Raw genomic sequence first — 21,829 nt, 5'->3', positions numbered from 1 at the left:
TATTGCTACTAATGCAAGTTATCCATCCATGCTAATGACCTTAATTATTTTCTCACATATGGATATTTTCCCCTATACTCCTCTGAACTTCCTAAAGTTAAATGACATTACAGATCTAGTCTTCTTTCTTGCAATGCTTGCATTCTATGTTTTACTGCACTAGAATTATTAGCACTATTCTGACCTAGTGAGTTCATAAGTTGCTTTGTTCCTTTGATAAAATCATGTAAAATTTATATGATAAACTGTATTTACATTTTTTAAAAGCACTAAAGATAATCACACTTTTAAGATGAAAATTTCAAATACTACAGACTGGAATTCAGTGCTACAAAATGAGATTTCTGCTAATACAGCAAGGCAGAGGTGGTATTCAGCAGGTTCTGACCAGTTTTGGAGAACCAGTAGCAGAAATTTTGAGTAAATACCATCTCTGACTGGCCCTGCCCCCATCTTTTCTCAGCTGAATGGAAGAAAATGGGGATTTTGCAGTAACTTTCCCCTGGAATGGGGTGGAAATGCTGCTGCCATGCCCACTAAACCACACCCACAGAACCAGTAGTAAAAAAATTGAATCCCATCCCTGCAGTAGGGATCCTCACTTTTCTCTGAAGCCATCTGTTCAAGGTTTGGTGGCCCTTTTCCCTTCCTTTCCCTTTCTCCCTTCCTTCCAAGAATATTTTGAAAATGTTCATCCACCAGAAGGCAAGAAATTGCTTGCTCTTATTTTATCCTTCAGATGCCTAGTAAGATGTCCTCACAAAGATCTGTGTTAACACATTCTCCTTCCTGTTCTCCCCAATAGGTTCTCAGTCATTTAAACAAGGTCACCTGGTGATATCCATAGATGCAATAACTGGAACATACATATGTTTCATTCCTCTTATTACCACAGAACAAGCTGATGTAATTCATGATATAAGCTTACAATAGGATAATTCAGTGCTTTGAAAAGATTTAGAAAGAAGGTAATTTGGAAAAGGAATAGGTGCAAACCTAGCAACTGTTGGTCACTCTTTAGAAGTAGCCATGTTTTTTTCCTAAGACCATCTAGATGCCCTTCACATCTGCATAATGAACTTGACAAGAGGAGACACAAGGCTGATTTAAAAGGTTGCAGATGGATTATTTATGTCCCTTCATTCCTTCGGGAACTAATCCACAGCTTTCCATAACTAACTTGATAACTATATAAGTTTCCTCCTTAAAAACATTACCTTGATTTTCTTTTGTCTGAATTTTTCTTTATGATTTGGCATCTTGCTGTGGGGTCCCTCTGAAGACATATGAATACATGCTGCCTTTTTCATTGGATAGGCAAGTCAGTTTCTTTTAGCTCAGCTATGGCAAATTGCAATTTGGAATGATGAAAATACTGCTTTGCAAATGGCAGTATTGGTGTTCTGATCTGTTCTGTTTGATGGTGAACAGTTTCCTCTTGCCCTGCTCCATGTTTTATTGCCTGAAGTTGGAAACTTCAGATAGATTAACTTCAAATAGATAAAAAATAGTCAGTTTGATGTTTCATTATTATGCAAGACTCCATATTTTACAATGTAGACTACAATGTAGACTACAGTCATAGTTGCAACTTTGGGAAACTGTTGTGTCATTATGTCTATGGAGATTCTCAGTCATCCAGGTCATGGTTGTCTCAAAAGGTAACTGGATAATGTTTTTCCTTGAGGAAGAAGATGTTTTGCTTGTCATCCAAGAAGCTTCATTAGTTCTGGCTGGATGATTGGGGAAGGAAGGAAGGATTAGTTGTACCATTATCATCACTTTTCCTAGAGTTTATAAGCAGATAAAATGATGCCTTCACAGTCCACCGTCCACAAAAACTTTTTGTTTTTATTGATAATTTAGGGATGTTTTTGTTTCCAACTTTCATGATACTTATTAAAGCAGAAGCTTCAAAAGCAGTGAGCTTGCATTGAATGTGAGTTATTACTGATACATAGCTGAGTTATGTATCTTCATACTTTCCTAGATTATGGAAATAAATGGAACTAGGTTTTTTATCTATGGTCAATCTAATGACAGAACATTTTTTCTGGTTTAAAGACTAGGATGCAAACCATTGGATTTGAAATATTATAACAAAACATAATGCTAACTAAACATTTTATTTTTCCCAGTTCAGTAATTCCATGATTCTAATGAAATGTTTGAAATTAACCCAGGAGATTTAGGCATTGGACAACATGCTATTGCTATTTATTCCACATCTACTTTTCAGAACCTTTGCAAGGAAGTGATAGTATCACCTGCTTTGTCTGAACAAATCCTTTCAAATACACAGTTATAGTAAAAGATGTTAAGTGAACTTGAGCCTTTCCATCTCCTTCCATAATACTGCACAGTATGCAGGTTCAGCTTCACATCCTAATATTTCTATTTTCCAGGAATTTTTCTTTTTGACATCAAACGGTTTGTCTTGGATTTTTAAAAAGGACCATTGCCCTGCCAGAGAAAATAGATTGTCAACTTCTTTACTGAGATATTCCCGTAGGTAGGAGGCAAGAATAGAAAGAAAGAACATGATGAAAAAAAAACGAAAAGAAAGAGACAAGAGAAGAAAGAAAGACAGAATAAAGAAAGAAAGAAAGAAAAGAGGAGAAAGAATAAAAGGAAAGAAAGAAAAACAATGAAACAAGGCAATTTTTTAAACACAAACAAAACAGCACTGCTTTGGCATTTCCACTGCCACATGAAATTATTTAGTATATTACATAGAACCTAAAATAATGGGTTTATGAAAATACTGTGTAATGACATGTTTAGTATTTGTTTCAGAATATTCCTGTATTTACTCAACCTATAGGACAAGAATATATTTTGAATGTATATAACATATCTACATATCTAAATTTCTCATAAATTTCTGATCAATTAGGTACCTGTGTCATTCTTCTGTTAGAGTGCTGTCTCTAAAACTTAATCCTGATCACCTTTAGAATGAAAAGATTTACATTTGACCAGATTTACATGTGACCAAGGCCACAACATTATTTTTAAGAAATAGTTCTGCAAATAAAACATTTCATAGCAAGGGTGTCAAACTGGTGGCCCTCAGGCTGGATGCATCACATGCAGGCCACACCCACTTCAGCTCCGCAAAGGGAAAAAGTATCAGAAACTGTCACGTGACAGCAAGGTGATGCCACAAGTTTGACACCCATGTTTTATAGTAAAGACTTTATAGAAAAGGGTTAAAAAGGAAAACTGCATCTTCTTACTTAGCAAGACCAAACCTGATCCTGGTTAGAATCACAACCAGTGTAGGGAATATTTGTTCTCAGTTGACCATACTATTCCTGATTGTCAGGAAAGATATGGTGGAACATATTCATCTTAAGGCCCATAAAACTCGTGGTCTGTCAGGAGTTTGCTAGATAACAAGCCCTAGATGACCGAGATGATTAGAAAGACAATTTCATCTTCTTGATGAATAGTTTGAAGGTTCACTGATGACTATAATCATATTCAGGTGAAGGCCTTTATGAAAATAATGTCTATTTAAAAATGATAGAAAAACTTCCAAAATTACATTATGCTTCAGGGCAATTGATATGCTTACAGTTTGGTTCAAAAACCTGAACGAGAACTGGTTAATATCCAAACCAGAATTTATTTTGAATTTTGTAATGTACCCTGAATAAGGGAGGTTTGTTTGAGCCAAGTCTTGGACTACACAATTGCTTTTGAGCAATACTGAATCAGTGCAGATGATACTGATTGTTTTGGAGCCAAGAAGATTATTATTATTTTTTAAAAAACCTCATTGTTGATAAAGGGCTGTTGAAGAACAAATGCACATGTTATTCCTATTACAGGTGTTATTAGTTCATACTCATACTCTTGGCCTTAATGTGGGAATAGCAGCCTTTAATCTTTAAGTACCAGCTTAAAGAAACCATTTTGCTGACAACCGAAACTGGACAAATGAATAAAACACGGCACTTTATACACTCATCAGGTAGCCAGTGACGTGCGATGAGGTTTGAAGTTTGAAGTTTGAAGTTTTATTTTATTTTATGCCGCCCTATTCCCTAAAAAGGGACTCAGGGCGGCGAACAACTCCAATGGGAAGGGGAACATGCAAATACAAAATAGACATTTAAAATGACCAACAACCACACCTGTCAAGAGGGGAAGGGAGCTCATCAACCCCAGGCCTGCCGGCACAGCCAGGTCTTAACGGCTTTTCGGAAAGCCAGGAGAGAGGTGAGGGTCCAAATCTCCATGGGGAGTTCGTTCCAAAGGGCCGGAGCTGCAACAGAGAAGGCCCTCCCCGTGGTCGTAGCCAGATGGCATTGGCTGGTGGATGGAACCCAGAGGAGGCCGACCCTGTGCGATCTAATGGGTCTTTGGGAGGTAATTGGCAGCAGGCGGTCTCTCAAGTACCCAGGTCCAATACCATGAAGGGCTTTATAAGTAATAACTAGCACCTGAAGCGTATCCGGAGACCGATTGGGAGCCAGTGCAGGTGTAATGTGGGTGTATTGAGGTACACCCACAATCGCACATGCGGCTGCATTCTGGACAAGTTGAAGTCTCCGAATGCTCTTCAAGGGCTGCCCCATGTAGACCGCATTGCAGTAGTCCAGTCTTGAGGTCACGAGGGCGTGAGTGACTGTTGAGAGTGCCTCTCGGTTCAGGTAGGGACGCAACTGGTGCACCAGGCGAACCTGGGCAAATGCCCCCTGGTCACAGCTGACAAATGATGTTCTAAGGTCAGCTGTGGGTCCAGGAGGACTCCCAAGTTGCGAGCCCTGTCTGAGGGGCGTAGAATTTCACCCCCCCAGCCTGAGTGATGGAATACTAACCAAATTTTTGGGAGGGAAACACAACAGCCACTCGGTCTTGTCTGGATTGAGCACAAGCTTGTTAACCCCCATCCAGTCCCTGACAGCCTCCAGGCACTGGCACATCACGTCGACCGCTTCACTGAGTTGGCACGGGGCGGACAGATACAGCTGAGTATCGTCCGCATATTGATGGTATTTTATCCCGTGCCGTCGAATGATCTCACCCAGTGGCTTCATGTAGATGTTAAACAGGAGGGGGAACAGGACCGAACCCTGAGGAACCCCATATTTCAGGGGCCTAGGTGTTGACCTCTGCCCCCAGACCAACACCAACTGCGACCTATCCGAGAGGTAGGAGGAGAACCACCGAAAACGGTGCCTCCCACCCCCACCTCTCACAACCGTCGCAGAAGGATACCATGGTCGATGGTATCGAAGGCCGCTGAGAGGTCAAGGAGCACTAGGATGGAGGGGTGACCTCCATCCCTGGCTCTCCAGAGCTCATCAGTCAGCGCGACCAAAGCGGTTTCCGTGCTGTAGCCAGGCCTGAATCCAGACTGAAAGGAGCCAGATAATCGGCTTCATCCAAGGACCGTTGGAGTTAAGAGGCCACCACTTTCTCGACAACCTTCCCAATAAAGGGGAGGTTGGAGACTGGATGATAGTTGTTCAAAATGGCTGGATCCAGCGATGGTTTCTTCAGGAGGGGTCTCACCACCGCAATCTTCAATGCTGGTGGGAAGAAACCCTCCCAAAGAGAAGTTTATGGCTGGAAAGGCACTGACACAGTGGTGGGTTTCAAATTTTTTTAGACTTGTGGACTTCAACTCTCAGAATTCCACAGCCAGGCATGCTCAGTTCTGATTTAAGCAACAGCATTTGTTTTTCTACTTAATGAAAGAAATTTCCTTCTTTCTTTTTCTTTTTCTTCTCCCTTCCCCTCCTCCCTCCCTCCCTCCTTCCCTCCCCCTATCTCAAACACACACACAAACACACACACACACACACACACACACACACACAGAAGTTGGATTGGACTATCTCTCCTACCCCCTTCCCTGTCTCACTCACTCTCTCTCAAACACACACACAACACACACACACACACACACAGATTGGAGGGAGACCACCAGCGAGGAGACCACAGGAGGAGGCAGGAAATACTTTTCCCCAGCCCTGGAAGGATCCAGCCCAGCTTCACTGATTACAGGTTTGAAAAGGCAACGTGGTTCTGCCTGCAATCAAACTACACTTGGGGAGGGAGAGCACAAGTGAGCCAGGGTCCTTCCCTCCAACCTTTGCCCAAAGCCCACACCAAGAGGATGAAGTTTGAATTCCCCCCCTCCTTCTGACCCACATGTACCTTTTCCAGCTGTTATGGAAAGGATTTCAACTCTGCTCTTGCCTCGGGTCCTCTGAAAAGCCCCACCCAAACGAGCACCCTCTACTATGAGGCAAGAGAACAGCGTGCCTCACCTACATCAGGAATTTTTAGGCTTTTAACCCTTGCTAAACTCTGCTCGAATAATCATAAAATGCCTAAAGTCAGACTAGATGAGACACACAGTTCCCCTGCCTCATAGTAGAGGCCGCTTTTTTAGAGGCTTTTTTTAAACAGTTAAGCAGAGTCATCCACCGTGAGGCAGCAACTAGCTCAGCCTGACCTCAGCTCTCACCTTTTTCCTTTTACATTTTTTTTTTCTTTTCATGATGGGAGTGATAAGCTGTGCCTCCCCTGCTTCACCTCACTGCACGTCACTGCAGGTAGCTAAGAATCTGATCAAGGTTTAGTGTCACATATGTAACTGACACTTGCATTTTTAAGCTTTCCCATATCAAAAGTTAGCGTCTATAAATCCATAATTAGATTTCCACAACATAGAAATGCATAGGTAACATGGTTCAATCTCCCTTTCTCAATTTAAGTTATGCTGTAGCATTCAATTCAATGCATGAAACTGGGTTGTGGAACAAGCTAGGTCTCTAATTTCTCACTCCCTATGTTTTAACTATTTTTAAATTGGTCTAATATGCTTCAACTACAGCCTAAGATAAAATTCCTATAAAATATACAGGAGTAAAAGTTGCTTTATCTATTTGAACTTGCAATTGGCACAGTGACAAAGCTCTGCTGGAAAATGTAGATTTTCTGCCATTTGTGAAAATTAACTTCCCTAATTAACTTACATGTATAAATGCACTTAGGATGAAGACATTAAGTTGATTATCTAGAAATTGCTACCTTGGTAGATTCCCGGATGCTACAAATGCCTTTGATTATGCCAAAGAATGAAATTGCTCTTGTGGTTCTGGTATATCGGTGTGATTGAATACCTGAAAAAGAAACATATATAACACACACACCTTTTCTGGCTAATTTAATCCTCATTTCAATGGGCCACAGAAACTGGATCTATAGCAATTGATTTGATTTGATATTAATAGACAGGAACTACCGTATATACTCGAGTATAAGCCGACCCGAATATAAGCCGAGGCACCTAATTTTACCCCCAAAAGCTGGAAAAGTTATTGACTCGAGTATAAGCCTAGGGTGGGAAATGCAGCAGCTACGGTAAATTTCAAAAATAAAAATCAGTGTTATTTGAAACTCAAAGTTATGTTTATTCAAGGGACCCGCTTAATTAAAGTGTTCTATAATATCAGTATGACTTATAATACTGCAAGTCTGCATATTAAAATACTTGTATAGGGGATCCCCGGATCCCCCGAAGAGATCAAATCACAACCAGTATGCCACCTTCTTGGTATATTGTTTTTATTTTCACTGAGTTTTTAAAATGAGCATTATTTCATCCTTTTTTTCTTTATGTTTGATTGGTATCTGCAATTTGTGTTAATTCTGTTCATACATATAATATAAATGAAAAACCCAGCTCTCTTAAAAAATATTTTAAGTTCTTTCTGGTGCTCCCTTTTAGAATTGGCCAACTAATATTTCTGTTCACCCAACTAATGTCAGGCAGAGTTAACTGAAAAGTAATTTTCATGAAAGGACATTTTCCTAGGATTTTAATTGTTCTTACTGTCAGATTTCTCGTATTTCCAGCTTGAGTCTCCTTCTGACAAGTTTCCATTGCTTCTTGTCCTGTCCTCAGGTGCTATTGCTGCCGCCGCCTCCTCCTCCTCCAACAGCACCAGCACATTTGCTGCCCAGCGCTGCGGCTGAGGTGAAGCCGCCAAAACTCCCGCTGGCGCCCCCGCAGCGTTGGGCGGATATCCGGCAGTGCTGTTGGAGGAGGAGGAGGCGAACCAGCCCTGCCATCGCCGGCCACTGCCAGCCCCGCCGCTCTTCCCAACCCCCTTCCAAGCCCCACAGTCCAGCGGATGGAGCAGCGAAGCCCCGGGGCTTCGCTACTGCTCCCCGCATTTTCTGCACGGGGATCCCTTGGAGAGGGATTCCAGCCTGCATCGCCAGCCACCGCTAGCCCTGCCGCTCTTCCCACCCCCTTCCAAGCCCCAGTGGGCTTGGAAGGGGGTGGGAAGAGCGGCAGGGCTAGCGGTGGCCAATGTTCCCTCTAATTTTTTTTCAGTGTGAGCGGAAAAGTATAGTGTTTGAGCAGCACATTTTCATACCTGAGCACCTGGATTTTTTTCATAGATGTCACCCAAGACAACGAAATTAGTGTTATTTGAAACTCAATTCTACCATGTAAATATCCATTAAGTAAAAAAATCTCCCTATACAGGTAATCCTCAATCTACAACCATAATTGAGCACAAAGTTTCTATTGCTAATGAGACATTTGTTAAGTGAGTTTTGCCCCATTTTACAACCTTTCTTGCTACAGTTAAGTGAATCACTGCGGTTGAATCAGTAACCTGGTTGTTAAGTCAGTCTGACTTTCCTACTGACTTTCCTTGGCAGATGGTTGCAAAAGGTGACCCCAGGACACTGCAACCGTCATAAATATGAGGCAGTTGCCAAAGATCCAAATTTTGATCCTATGACCATGGGGATGCTGCAATGATCATGTGTGAAGAACAGCTGTAATTCACTTTTTTCAGTGCTGATGTAGCTTTAGTCATTAAGTGAAACTGTTGTAAGTTGAGGACTATACTTTCCCCCTTACTATCCAATAGTCTGCAGTGATTTAGCAAGTTATGAATAAATTACCAACTGATGTAGATTAGCAATTGGAGCACTTAAAGAAGCAAACAAGAGGGGAGAGGAAGGGAGGGAGGAAGGAAGAAGGGAGAGAGGGAGAGAGAAACAGAGACAGAGGGAGAGACAAAAAAGGAAAGAGGAGAAGAGAAAAAAGAAAGGGAGAGGAGGGTGGGAGGATAAGAAAAAGAGGCAGAGAAAAAAGAAAGAGAGAGAAAGAGGCAAGGAAGAAAGAAGAAGGAAGAAGGAAGGAAGGAAAGAAAAAGGAAGAAGAAAAAGGAAGAAAGAAAAGAGGAGAGTAGAGAAGGAATAGAGGCCAAAAAGCAAACAAGGAAAAGTAGGGAAAAAACTTTCACTGGAAAACACTATTTTTCCCATCAGTGCAAAACTTTCCTAAACAAGGTTAATTTTCTGGATTTTGACTTTCCGGTCCAGGTGGACCAAGAAGCCTTTATTTTCTTTTTCTAAAATCAAATAAAATCTGCAGAGCACCAGAACGCCATATGAAAAGAATTTGTATTTGCAAGTAGGTTGATCACCAATACATGACAAATAAGCTGAAATGCAATATTTAAAACATTCTTACTAACAGCAGTCTGCCTTCGATGGGTGGCTTGGATCTCTCGCTGACTCTCCATGAAAGCACCGAGATAGAAACAGCCTCCTGTGCGACATTGACAGTAGGGATATGGGGGAGGGTGCCTCGCCCTCATCCTGGGGAGCCCTGTCTGGGGAAGAACCCCCCTCCTCCGGCCTCGGGCCCGTCGGTTTCTCCGACGGGTCTCCCCCCCCTCCTCTGCCCCCCGACCGACTTCCTTTTTCTGGGCTTTTTGCAAATGAGCCGGACGCAGCCGAATCTCTCTCTGTGTGTATGTGTGTGTGTGTGTGTGTGAGCGCGAGTTGCCCAATCCAGTTCCTCCCTCCGTAGTTTTGAACCTGGGAGGAACTGGTTTGGGCAACCCGAGAGCTCCGCCTGACGCCCGAAGGGCTTTGCACGAAGAAACGCGGCTTGAGGCGCAAGGACGGTCCTGGCTGTGGGGCGCAGGCCCCTAAAATCCTCTCTTTGGTTCCCTCCTCCTCCCCTCCTTCCCAGCCTGCGTGACGCCCTAGGCTGAGAGCTGCTGCTGCTGCACAGCTGAGGGAGGGAGAGCAAAAGCAGAGGCGGGGCGCCAAGCTTTGGTTAAGGCAGGCAAGGGAAACCGCGAGCCGAAAGGAAGTCTTGCTGGGAAGACGCGGCAGCAGGGCTTTAAAGGGCTCCCTCCTCCCCAGCCAGCCAGCTCACCCAGCCCATTCTTCCCCCGCCACAACTGTATCCAACAGGCCAAGTTGCTGGGAGGAGAAAGTTGGGCTGCAGGGACATGAGATTCCTCTGGGGAGGTCCTTTGCGGGAGGCCAGTTCCAGCCGCTGCAAAGGACTTCCCACGTTTGCTTTGGTAGAAATCTCTGCGCGGGCAGTTAGAAACTTCTGCGCGGGGATTTCTTTCCATGTGCGCGGCCGCGCACGGCGCGCACCTTAGAGGGAACAGTGGCGGTGGCTGGCGATGGCAGGCTGGAATCCCCTCTCCAAGGGATCCCCGTGCAGAAAATGCGGGGAGCAGCAGCGAAGCCCCGGGCTTCGCTGCTCCATCCGCTGGACTGTGGGGCTTGGAAGGGGTGGGAAGAGCGGCAGGGCTAGCGGTGGCTGGCGATGGCAGGCTGGTTCGCCTCCTCCTCCTCCAACAGGCAACAGCACTGCCGGATCCAGTTGTAGACTCGAGTATAAGCCGAGGCGGCTTTTTTCAGCCCAAAAAGTGGGCTGAAAAACTCGGCTTATACTCGTGTATATACGGTATAAAATGAACATCCTCACAGCTTTCATACAAGATCATAAAAATGTGTTCTTCCTCTGTATTAATCAACAACTCCCAGAAGAGTCTTCTCTCAGAAAGAGATAGATCTGTGTTGGTATATCAATTAATTAATATACATTAATTAATGGATATATTTAATAATATAGTACATTAATTAATTGATATAATTAATTCTATAAATTTATTTAAACTTCATATTTTAACCACCCTCAATTACAACAGCAATGAATATAATATTAAGGGACAAAAAAAAGCAAGCCTAAAAAGATTAAAACCAAATTGGCAGCATTTGATAATCAATGATCAATCAGCCATGATTGCTTACCTACAAAACTATAGTTCTGCATTTATTATTTTGCCCATGTATATTGCTATCTAGGACAAACTGAATTTAGTTGTTTGACTGATATCCTTATGACTCAATGAAGCAGATCCCATTATCTAGCGTAGTGTTAACTCCAGACCTTGATTCCTCAAAACCACCTGAGGATTTATGTTGCTTGCTGATGGATTTGTTACTTCAAAGAAAGAATGACTAGCTTTTAAAAACTGTGTCTTTTAATAAAAATGAGCTCTGTTCAATGTTTTTAAGTGATGTGTCATGTTAGATCACATCAGCCTGTAATAGACTGTGATTGCGGCAAAGCAGAGGCAAAGGAATTTCAGATATATACAAGAGCAAATGGGTTGCTTGGATTGCATTTGACAGCAAAGACGCAAGTGACAGAGCCTGGAGCTGTAGCCATAAAAAGAAGGCAGGATGCAAAGTTATCAACTCTTTTCAGCTCAGTCGAAGAGCTTTTCAAATCGCATGGGTGCACTATGTTTATACTGTCAAATTCAGGATGTTTGAAATCATGTATTCCTTTAAAAAAATTCTATAAAAGAAAAGTTCATTAAATGAAAAAGTAGTAAAGAAAAAGTTGGAAAAACAATTGTCTTTTTTCCCTTGGCGAAATCCGATAAGCCCAGTGCTGCCTAGAGTTTGTGCAAAGGATGCATGAGCTTTGGATAGGCCTAGATTCTGTGGTTCCCAAACTTGGCAACTTTAAGGACTTGTGGACTTCAACTCCCAGAATTCTCCAGCCAGCTCTGGGAGTTGAATTCCACAAGTCTTAAAGTTGCCAAGTTTGGGAACCACTGGCCTAGATAAACAGCCGCTCAGTTCCTTGGCTTCTGGGAAGAAGAAACAAGCAGAAATATCCAAGGAACTAAATATGACAATTATAGCATGATCACCAAATGAGAAATTTCTTTAAACAATGTAAAAATGTAAAGGGCGAAGAGATTAGATCATGGACTTTGTTTGCAGATTGGTCCTGGTCAGCATCAGTTTCTTTCTCAGTTACTATCTACAGCAGAATTTGCATAAACTGCTAATTTTATGAATGGCTATGCCCTAAATTCCTTCTCTCCGTGCGATTCTATGGAGAAAGCTGTAATTACAAGCCTAAGAGTCATTTTACTGAAGCCTATTTTATCAAGTAGTAATTAAAGCTCGTTTGGTTTCGTGAATGACTGTCAGAGATCAACATTGATAAGATACTAGTATTTCAACACGTATGTAGTATGTATGTATGTATGTATGTATGTATGTATGTATGTAGAGAGAGGGGGGGAGGGAGAGAGGGAGGTATAGATATGTAAAAAGTGATAGAGACACATACAGACAGTGATAACTGCCACCAACTGAAAGTGTGGCAGCCAATATATTTTGTATACTTTATGCATTCCAACAAAAGTATTTCTCCACCCATTAAAAACTGGTTGCACAACAGACTCCAATGGAAGTACCTGTATTGTTTCTGGAGTATAAATAATGATCTAAGCACAATTAATTCAAGAATCTAATAGACAAATTATGCCTCCAATCATATCACAGTGTGTTGTCTACACTTAGCAAGTGAGGGCTGACAGAATTCCCAAATGGTTGGCTTTATTTCCTATTTCATTTGAAGCAAACATCTTGATAAATGAGTATCTTTGACTGCAGGTCAGACCTATATACAGATGCCCATTGATCTCGGATGCATTTACTTCTGACAAGACATGAATAAGATTGTTGTGAGTAATGCGAGTAATTTCTAAGTCATTTGGTCATCTAGGCATTTTCCAATAGCACATCTAAATATTTCCAATTCTCCAGCATTACTGAACTTCAATTGTGCATTGCTTTTCAATTAAAAACAAGAAGTAAAATGTGTAATTGAAACAAAGACACTAATGATAAAAAGCAGGCAGTGCAAAACAATACAAAATACTATAACTGGTACCCTTAATAAGGAATATGTCAGCTATGAAAATAAAATATTTTATTAGAAAAACAATCATTATTTTAAAGAGTAAAATGTATAAGTGGGTGTTCATTGCCCATTTGGGGAACTGCTTCTTAATTGAGTGATGAATTTTTAAATCCTAGGATTTACTAAATTAATTTCATTGTCATGCTTATAGAAATGATATGCAAAGCAGAATACAAAACAACTTAAGTCAGTGGCACATAATTAATTAAGGTAGTTTCATTATTAATTACATGGTAATTCTGTGGATACAATCCCAAAATTTGGTGGACAAAAGCATTATTTTTTTTTTCTAGTCAGCATCTCCCTTTTGGCAATACCACCAAGAAGATGTAGTTCCTTACAAATACAATTTGTCAGTTTTTTCCAGTAATGAGATTAGTTGGAACCAGCATTTTATTCTTTCATGGCCATTATTGCCAGCACAGTAAACAAGATTATTCAAACAATAATATGGCATAATTTAAAACAAACAATCAAATGATCTTCTAATTAAATAGCATTAATAGCATAATGCACATAATGTGTGTGTATGTATGTGTAGTAGGTTGTTTTGTGTGTGTGTGTGTAAAAGAAGTAATTACTTGCTGTTAGTCTTCCCTTAGGCATTGAAGCTGGCTGGGTGACTTTGGGCTGTCATTTCCTTTCAGCCCTTGTGAATACCTAGCTCACTGACAAGCCAGTTGAAAATCAAAATTCCTTGTTGTATCATGCATTGATAACTTCAATGATATGTGAACTGAAGCAAGTGCAGAACAAACCAGCCAGCAGACTCAAATGCTGACAGGAGCAACAACAATCACAGAGACACAGAATGAGAAAGGGCCAACTCTCTGATAAGGCTAAATCCAGATTACAATATTCCCAACAAATGGCAAGCAAGCTTCTGTTCCCATGCATCCAACAAAGAAGAACTCATGTCTCCTTTAAAAATTGATTCCACATACAAACTGTTCTTAGTCTGATTTTTCCCCTGACATTTCTCAACATCTGTGGATACTTAGTTAACTTAGATTTAGATTCTGTCATGGCCCAATCCTCTGATTGTAATGTAATCCTTGTCCTACATTCAACGATATTTCTTCTGAAAGGACGGTACATCTCTGGGGATAATACCAATACCACAGCCCTTTTAGTCAACTTTGTCTGAGGTACCAGACTAAATTTCTTGATAGATGGTGAACCAATAATTGGCTCTCATCTACAACAGTTGCCTGTTGGGTCAATATAATCTAATATAATCCAAATGCAACATCTGATCTATCATCCATGCCCAATGTTGCCTGTCATCACAGCCACTCACAAGTTTTCCTGAATAGGCAGCACTGGCTGTGATTTTAAATGGGAGCTAAATTACATTTATGTCTGATTCAAAGAAGACAGTCAGTATATTTGAGTCACTCCAGTCTAACCAGAAGTATTGTGGTTGACCACAATACTTGACCACAAAGTATTGTGTTTAGCTAGCACAGTGTAGGTGGACGCTGCTGCTTAAAGGGCTAAAATATATTTTGGTTTCCAATTAAAAATGCCATTGTTGGCTGCATGGGAAATTGATGTGAGGCTAGTGATGTGTGGGACAACAACAGATCAGAATGGTGCCAGGTATACTTCACATCTGGACAATGGTGGGTGGTTTAGTAGGACAGAATTTAATGATAGAAAAGAAATACTATGCTTGTTGGATACATCATCTCCATCCACTAAATAGTTTTCTTTATGGCGCATAATAGAGGAGGGGTTCACCGACAAAAGGACGAACGTCAAAACCGTGCCCGACTAAACCGCGGAAACAAAACCGCGTGTTCTAAAGCGCTCCGACGAATGAGCGGTGAATCGCACCGACAACAGCGTGGTGACAGAAGTGCACTGTAAAACTAAACCTAACCCTAAACCTAACCCTAAACCTAACCCTAAACCTAACCTAAACCTAACCCTAAACCTAACCCTAACCCTAACCCTAACCCTAACCCTAACCCTAACCCTAACCTTAACCCTAAACCTAACCCTTACCTTAACTTAAATCGCCCCTCTGTCGACTGAAATCGCCCTTCTGTCTCCGCACTGTTGTCGCTGCGTTGCTGACATGCGGTTTTAGCAACACGGTTTAGTCGGGCACGGTTTTGACGTTCGCCCTTTTGTCAGGTCACGTAGAGGAGGCATCACTTGGTATTTTACTTTCCACTGCTGTTCTGTTATCTTTAAAAATTAAAGCTGGGATAACCAAAGGCAATTTCCTTTGGGGCTGTTCATTCTAATTATCCACAATATTGTTTCCAGCAGCTCTGCAAAGTTTATGCCATAAATTCTTACCTGCTGCTTTTGTCTGCCTCTGTTCCGCTTTTACTTGCATTTTATGCCACTTTACAGTTTTATTTTTCTAGTCAAACTGATTTGGCTTATGTGCTTACAATATTCTGATCTGGATATGGGGGTTCCTGGGACTTTGCTGAGAGCAGATTAAACTGGAAATTTTCCAGTTTTTGCAAGATGAGACTCCTCTAAACTCTTATGCTACCCATGGAAAAAATATCCAGTTGCCTTAAAACAAGGGTACAAAAATTATGACTACCAACTTATCTTCTGCATCCCAGAACAACATGGCATGAATGGGAGCCACATGTGAAGCAATGCCTCCTCCAAATGTGCTGAATACTTCAGATGTCCATTATACCTGGTGTACAAATGAGCATAACAGATTCAAAATGACATGTGTTACTTTGATTTTGTGAAATCAGTCACATTAAAATGCATTCAGATTTCCTAATAATACCCAAATACTTCATTGGGATATCTCAAATAATATGCTTATTAGAAAAGTATAAATCTTGCATCTGGGCATTCATGTGCAAAAAAATATATATGTGTGAATGAAACTATCATCGTTGGCAGCAATTCTTGCAATCATGGCAGTTGAAAAAAAATGCTGTGATAATCATAGCAAAACATCTGCCAGACCTATCTATTATTGCCAGGGTCACCCATTCCATTTCTTCATTTGACTGAGCACCAGATGATGTTCAGGACTGCATGAGATTCAAGTTCACTGGAAAAAGCACATTCATTGCATGCTGAAAATTTCCTGTGAAAAAATCTCAGGAAATGCAGCTGGGAGAGAACTCCATCTGGGAACTTGAAAAGATACCATCAAATGGATCATTGCTGGACTATATGGATCAACAGTCCAGTCTGGAATTAATAAGCGTGTGTGTGTGTGTGTGTGTGTGTGGTGTGTGTGTGTGTGTTTGTTTATTTGTGTTCCAACCCCTGGTATGCCCCAATTATGGGAGGAAGCTAACTGATATATTGCAATGACAGTTCATGAATGCTTGGACAAATGTTTGCTATGATAATACCTTTCCTGTACAAGCCATGAAGTTTGCATAAGCTCAGGACAGCCCTGTCAGGTGTCTTGTCTTGTCACAATTTATTTAATTGTTACATTTATATCCCACCCATCTAACTGCCCCAAGACTTAACCTCTTATGTTTTGGATAATCATTCTAAATAGGCTTTAATCGGTTACCCTGTTTGAGCAATTTTTTGGCATTATTCTAGGGACCAGGAAATTGCACGTCAAGAGTCATAGGAGGCTGTGCTTGTTTCAATCCACTGTACATTCAAGATAAACTAGGGATAGGGAAGAAGGATCACAAAGCACGACTTTAAAAGGTAGGCCCGCCTGCCACTGAGGGCCTTTCTCAGACCCCTAGAGTGGTTCATTTTAGATTAATCATGACTAAGCTTATCCTTTTGGAGGTTGTACTCTGGAAAATCTAATTTTCTCTTCTCCCGCACAAACACAAATTAAGGGAGTGCTGTAGGCAGTAAGATTTAGAGCTCATCCTTCTGCAGCCACTATTCTGTGCCAATCAAAGGCAAGCAGCTGCCCATTCTCCTTCACTGAATTGTTTTGCAGTAGCAGCAATTTCCAACAAGGAAAAAGGCACAAATTGACACTAAAACATTACCTGGGATATTAATTCTGGCAGTCCTACTTTGAACTGCCTTAGGAGGTGTGTGTCTGTGTTCAGAAAAAAAATGAGAGGAAAAAACCACATTCCACTTTAGGAGATGAAATCCACAACTAGCTATTGAACAAAGGCAAAACTGCATTACTTAAATCTTCCTCTTCCCCTCCCTCCATTTCATAATTGACAGTATGCTGGGCAGCATATATTCTTTGATGAGTGGGACTCTTTCTGAAGGACTTTGATCTGAGATTGAAGGATATTGCTCAGAACACCAGGCATTATTATAAGCATGGGGTTATTCCTCCACCAAGTGGTAGATGTTTTGATATTCCCCAAGAAACCATGCTGAGAACACGAACTTGTTTTAACACCCAAGCTAGAGAAATCAAGGACTTAAGAATGGGAAGTAAGCTGTATGCCACTGGGCCAATATGACGCCTGCCACCCTTTCTTCCTCTAGCATGCTTGCTTCAGACAGCTTTCTGTGACTCTATTGCCAAGTGTATTTGCTTCTGGGAATCAACATTTTTTTCTTTGCCTCACTGCACCCCTACTAATGCATCAAGCAAAGAGAAGCAAACAAAACAGAACTTGTGTCTTTAAATCTCATGTTTTGGAGCACACGGAGTATCTCAAATCTTTTTGGGTCCTCTCAAGAAGGTATTTACCCTAGAAAATATGGAGAGTAGACAAAGAATCACACGCATAAAAATGTCCCTATTGAAATTTGCTGTGAACTTTTCTTAGTCAAACCTTTGCATGCAGAAACCAATTCCCTTTAAATTTGCTCCCAATCCCTTGAGGGAATGTGATCAACATTTTGAGAACTTATGCCCTAAGATAATTAAATTCAGATTGGTAGGTCACCAACTGGTGCAAAGTGTGAGGATCTTATGAAGCCACTTCTGAAAAATCTATATTTTCTGCCAATTGCCTACTGGGCACACTTTATGAAGTTGACTTTAACCTTATCTTTTAAAGCTTTCAATGGCTTAAAGCCTGATTGTATGAGGAAAGCATCCCCTTTCCTACTATGAACTTGCTCAGTTACTTAGATCAGCAGGACTTCTTCTGAAGGCACCTACTGCATGAAGTGGAGCTATCTGTTATGCAGGACCCCATACTCCAACCAGGATAAGTTCAAAATGTAAGATCATGATGGCATAAAAGTTATGTTCTCCCACTTCTGGGAAGTAAAGGAATCCAGGTTAGAATGCACTGCTTTTCACTTAGACATATTTACCACTTCTTAGTGCTTTTACAACCCTCTCTAAGCGGTTTACAGAGCATATTGCCCCCAACAAACTTGTACTCAATCCCGACAAGACCGAGTGGCTGTGGATGTTGCCCCCGAAGGACAGTTCAGACAGTCCATCTTTGATCCTGGGGGGGTGAAAATTTACACCCCTCAGAGAGGGCCCGCAATTTGGGGGTCCTCCTGGATTCACAGTTGACACTGGAACACCACTTGTCGGCTGTGACCAGGGGGGCCTTTGCCCAGGTCTGCCTGGTGCATCAATTGCGGCCCTACTTGGATCGGGGTGCACTTCAAACAGTCAGTCATGCCCTCGTCACCTCAAGGCTGGATTATTGCAATGTGCTCTACATGGGGCTACCCCTGAAAACCGTTCGGAGACTACAGCTAGTCCAGAATGCAGCCGCACGAGCGATATTGGGTATATCGAGATACACCCATATTATACCTATCCTCCGCGAGCTGCACTGGCTGCCAATTGGTCTCCGAACGCAATTCAAGGTGTTGGTCATTACCTTTAAAGCCCTACATGGCTCAGGACCAGCGTATTTGCGAGACCGCCTACTGCCACATACCTCCCAAGGGCCGATAAGATCCCACAGGGTGGGCCTCCTTAGGACGCCATCAGCCAGACAGTGTCGGCTGGCGGGCCCTCAGAGGAGGGCCTTCTCTGTGGCTGCCCCGACCCTGTGGAATCAGCTGCCCCCAGAGGTCCGGACCTCACTCACCCTCATGACCTTCAGAAAGCTGTCAAAACCTGGCGTTCCAGCAGGCCTGGGGCTGTTGACCTTATTATGTAGGGTCTAGCCCCTGAATGTATGTGTGTTGGAGAATTTTTAAATTTTTTATTTGTTTTTCTTTCTTGTTCTGTGTAAGCCGCCGGGAGTCCTTCGGGATTAAGCGGCCTATAATCAATTAAATTAAATTAAATTAAATTAACTGTCTGGCTCCTTATTTTACTGACTTGGAAGGATGGATCAACCTTGACCTGGTGACACTCAAACTGCTGACCTTTTGTCAGCCTGCAGTCAGCAGAAGTAGCCTGTAATACTCCATTCTAACCACTGCACCACCATGGAATAGTCTTCCAATTAAAAATCAGGCTGGCTTCCTCCATGACTAGATTCAGAATGATTTCAAAACTAAATTATTTCATGATGTAGCAATAGCAGTTAGACTTATATACTGCTTCAGCGATTTACAGAATCAGCATATTGCCCCCACAGTCTGGGAGCTCATTTTACCCACCTCGGAAGGATGGAAGGCTGAGTCAACCCTGAGCTGGTGAGATTTGAACCGCCGAACTGCAGTTAGCAGTCAGCTGAAGTGGCTGCAGTACTGCACTCTAACCACTGCGCCACCTCGGCCCTTTAAGTATTCTAGATGAGACCTTATTTTTGATCAATGTTGGATTTTTATAATACGATTGTTTCAGGCATTTTAAATTGTACTGTGGGTTGCCTTAGAACCATGCCAGCTGCTGAGAGTTGTTTTTGATTGCAACTAACCTAAACTTCTATGAAGATCCCAGTCCACGGCAATTAATGGGCTTGTCCCCAGTCTTAATATTTAAAATGGAAAAAAAATCTATAACTTTGATCAAGCTTTTAACTGTTGATTACTTTCAGTTGATTTTAATTTTAATTGTATTGATTTTAATGTCATGGTTTTATATTTTCTGTTATTGCTATAAGCTGCCTAGAATGCTTGCATGAGCAAAAAGTGAAGTATAGAGCTATTAAATAACATTGTAATTTATATTTCCCAGTGTGAATAATGTTGCTCATGAATATCAGCCATGAGGCTTGTCATGCCCTGTTTGCCTTTATTTTATTTTATTAAAAAATAGAAATAAAATTAACGGAAACAAAACACTAAGTTCTGACTTTGTCATTATTTACTGCAACACCTCTGGACCCATAGAGATTCATAGGCCTTGTCGGAAATAAAATTAGCAGGTGGCTCTTAGCCAATGCTTTCAGAATGATGATACCTACCAAGAACTAAAACAACAAAACCAAAAGAAAGCTAGTGTCACCGAGAGAATAAGGAGAGAACTCTGCCCACTTTGTCCTCATAAAAATATTTTGATATTGCTACCTTTTAATGACAGAGAAGCTGTTTTCATCAGTCCCAACATTGTGATTTAAAATGTTCAAATATGTCTTCTTCTTTTTTCTTGTAGACTGTTGCCTTCTTGATTGTATATTTTGAAGGAAAAGAACCAAGGACATTGATGTCTCATTAAAGTCAATGTTGAATTAATGGTGAACATTTTTACTTTGAAGGATAGCTAAAAAGGTTTATTTCTTCAATATGACTCTACTGCTTTTTTTCCCCTGGGTACTTGCCTTCACAAATTCTGTTGCTCTAGAACAGGGGTGACATTGTGATCATGTCATGTATCATGACTTTTCCCCCCTTTGTTAAACTAGGGATGGGCATGGCCAGTGCATGATGCATCCAGCCCACAGGCCACAAGTTTTACACCCCTACTGTAGAATGAGAATTCTGATTACAAGTGAACTTCAGCCAGGAGATGTTGTTGCAATTTTGGATCATAGATCACCAATCCTCAGGTCTATTCATCAACCGCTGAAATTGGCATTAATACCAATCCATGAAAAGCAATCATTGTTTGAATGACCAATTCAGAATGAATAGTGAGGGAATTGGGAGTGTTTATTTCTTTAATTAGTTTGGCAATTAGATGCCATAATTATCTTGCTGCACACCTTTTCTTGAGATAACCTTATTATCCAATTATCCTAAGTCAGGAATTCAACATGAAAGCTAATGTTGGAGCCTTAAATAGCTAATAGGATTTTTAAAAAGTATATAAAGGCAAGTAACTTTCTTTTTAGAATTGCCATGGGGAAAAAACCAGTCCCATAAAGATATAATGACCTAGCTGATATAAGAGAATTATGTAGAGATAGAGATGATAGATGATAGATATATAGATATAGATGGTACAGACATAGATAATATAGCTATAGTTATAATTATAGGTATTAAGATACATACATACATACATACATACATACATACATACATACATACATATATATATATATGTTATATTTATGCTGATAAATAAATATAAATATAAATATATGCTGATAAATAAATATAACAAATGTAACAAAAAAAGGCAACAGTAAAAAATATTGGGTTTCTGTCTGGATGGTCTCTTGTGATGAGCCTAATGACAGAGAGTGGAAGTGTGACCTTCCTCCCATACTTGGGCATACCAGGGGTTGTGACTTTAAGTATATATATATATATATATATATATATATATATATATATATATATATATATATATATATATATATATATATATATATATATATATATATATTATTTATTTAAAGTCACAACCCCTGGTAAGCCCCAATTATGGGAGGAAGCTAACTGCTTCCATCATCTGTCAATCGGCTCGTCACAAGAGTCCATCACGACAGAAACCCAATATTTTTACTGTTGCCTTTGTTATATTTGTGTTTTTTT

The sequence above is a fragment of the Thamnophis elegans genome, chromosome 5, assembly GCF_009769535.1.
Source record: "Thamnophis elegans isolate rThaEle1 chromosome 5, rThaEle1.pri, whole genome shotgun sequence".
NCBI lineage: Eukaryota > Metazoa > Chordata > Lepidosauria > Squamata > Colubridae > Thamnophis > Thamnophis elegans.
The sequence above is the reverse complement of the archived record's forward strand: the minus strand, read 5'-3'. Positions refer to the sequence as shown.